The 2417-nt window shown below is 37.9% G+C and overlaps 1 long non-coding RNA gene across 1 annotated transcript; it reads left to right on the plus strand.

Moving 5' to 3' along the window:
• The first annotated feature begins 431 nt into the window (after positions 1-431).
• LOC140015043 (uncharacterized) lies at positions 432-2064 on the plus strand. Its single transcript, XR_011821803.1, has 3 exons — positions 432-569; positions 690-790; positions 2004-2064. It is a non-coding gene; the product is annotated as an uncharacterized lncRNA (long non-coding RNA).
• Positions 2065-2417: the final 353 nt, after the last annotated feature.

The raw sequence follows: 2417 nt of genomic DNA on the forward strand, positions 1-2417 counted from the left end.
CTACTCTTCGGCTCTCCATGAATCTTTAAATTTATTGAGAGCAAAATGGAAGATTAAATTAACGACCAGCTTCAATTTGCATTGCTAGATCAATCTGTTAGCACGTGTGTTAAAAGCTTTCTACTTTATTTTATTTTACATCATTTCCCGTTGCCATAATAAAATTTCGGCCTTGTTTTGCAAGTAAAGTTTTTGGCTAAATTTATTTGCTACAAGTTTTTAACTACAATAAAAAAAAAAACCTTCTATGCTCCTACTACATGTTTTACTCAAACCTTAAGCTAACTACAGAAAGCGTGGTTCTTTACGGGAAAATCACCACGCTCTCCGTGAGACTCGTATAGTCGTTTTCTGGATCACTCGTAATACGGCCGAGAAAATCCCAGACCCAAAGACAGAGTGAGAGAGAGAAGAGATGTCGTCGCACGCGCAGCAGCCAAACGATCCAAGGCTACCATCGGCGGCGCTGCCGTACAAGGCTCCGGTCGTGGCCCCGCAAGATCTCCCCATAGATTACTCCGGTTTCATTGCTGTCATCTTCGGCGTCTTCGGCGCCATGTTCAGAGTCAGTTAATTTCTCCCTCCTTTCTCTCTTGCATACTGATCTGTTGATCCGATTTCTAGGTTTTGCAATTTTTCTCTGATATCTATAATAATAAATGCAAAATATTGGGTGATTCATTGTGCAGTACAAGTTGTGCTCGTGGCTAGCGATTATATTTAGTGCGCAAGCTCTAGCTAACATGAGGAATTTTGAGAATGATTTCAAACAGATCTCCATGGCCATGATGTAAGCATTTCCATCTCTCTTTCTCTTTTCCCTCTCATTATTATCATTAATTGCTCATTCCTGCTCTGAAGAATCTATGTTTTAGTTGCTTAGATTAATGCGTTTAATCGCTATTGGTGCCCTAATCTGAAACTACTCTTGGGTTAGACGTAAATCTGGGAATTTGTAAGATACTATAAAATGTTTTAGTTTCCTTAAATATGTTTCGTTGCTTTAGTTGCAACTGAAGTGGAGTAAGTGTTAAATATCTTAGATTTCACGAGGAGCATCTGGATTTTGCTCTTGCGTTGGGAAATTACTAACCAGGATACTTGTGTGAGGAATCTGTTTTCTGCATGAATTGATATGTCAGTGTGAGTTATATGGTCTGACATAGTTTTCAGCGTATGGTTTTAGTTGCTTATTTCTAGTTGCTTGCGAATGTTTTGATCTGGTATTTTATGTGTTTGCTGGGGTTTGTGTAAGTTTGATTCATTGAGTTACTTGGAGGTTGTGGGATGTCTTGGTGCAAGCGTGACAGTGCAGCTTAGTTTTACTCCTAATTCTTTTGAGTTCCTTTTGAGGTGTAAATAATTAAGTTTTGTGACTTGACACAGGCCGACTTAAAGGTTGTTTAGCAGATTTTCATGATTTAGGTAACAATCAGTTTATACCTTTTGATTGGATTAAGTTGGTGGAAAGCAAAAACTTCGTCGTTTTTATTTCTATAAGAGATGAATGATACCAGGATTGTGAAATTTTTTGATATTGTCTTTGGGTTCTCCATGAAGTTTAGTAGTCTCTCCATGATTGACTACAAAATGACTAAAATGCTGAATTATAGAATGAAAACCAGAAGTGATGAATATCTTGGTGAAGGTAGCTAGAAATTCAGACTTGGTATCAGTGTCCCTAGCATCCCCAGCATCTACATTGATATCCTGATTCAGGATAGTAAATGATTTTAGGATGATTCTCATACTCCTGGCAATGTTGTTAAAGGATGTAGCGTTGCTAATAACTGATAACGTATCTCAGGTTTTGTGGTAATTAACATTTGCCAGAGTGTGCTGTTGTTTAAATTTGCAAATTTGATCGGTCAAGATAGTATTGTTGTGTGATAGAGTCTCAATTTTGTTTTGAGCTTTATTTTGGTTATTGTTTATAGTGTGTGTTCTTTGTTGTAACCTAACCCCGCTGGCATACCTTCCCCTGCTTTTGCCAAATTACCTAGGTTTGGCATCATGGGCTTGGTGACAAACTATTTGGGGATGGGACCTAAGGCAAGCACAAAACGATGAAATCAGCTATATTGCAGTTTCAACAAACAATTCCTGGAAGTGGTAAAGACATCACTCACTCTTTGGTTTTGTGGGTTAAAAGCTCTACATTCTCTTGCTTTCTTTTGTAGGGTGGGGGTGCATCAACCCTTGTATGTTTTAGTTGCTATTTTCCTTGGGGGAACTTGGAGATTTCTTTAATGTCCTGAGAAAATAGAGGTTTACTGCTGATGTTTGATCAAACAAGTAACAGGGAGGTGAAATTTTAACTTACCTTGATACTGGTTTTAGGTCTTACTACGTTACGGTCTGTGTTTCTTATTTTTGTTTTTGTTTTATGTGAGGTTACTCATGGTTTCTACATCACA

This window comes from Coffea arabica, chromosome 10e, assembly GCF_036785885.1.
Source record: "Coffea arabica cultivar ET-39 chromosome 10e, Coffea Arabica ET-39 HiFi, whole genome shotgun sequence".
NCBI classification, from domain to species: Eukaryota; Viridiplantae; Streptophyta; class Magnoliopsida; order Gentianales; family Rubiaceae; genus Coffea; species Coffea arabica.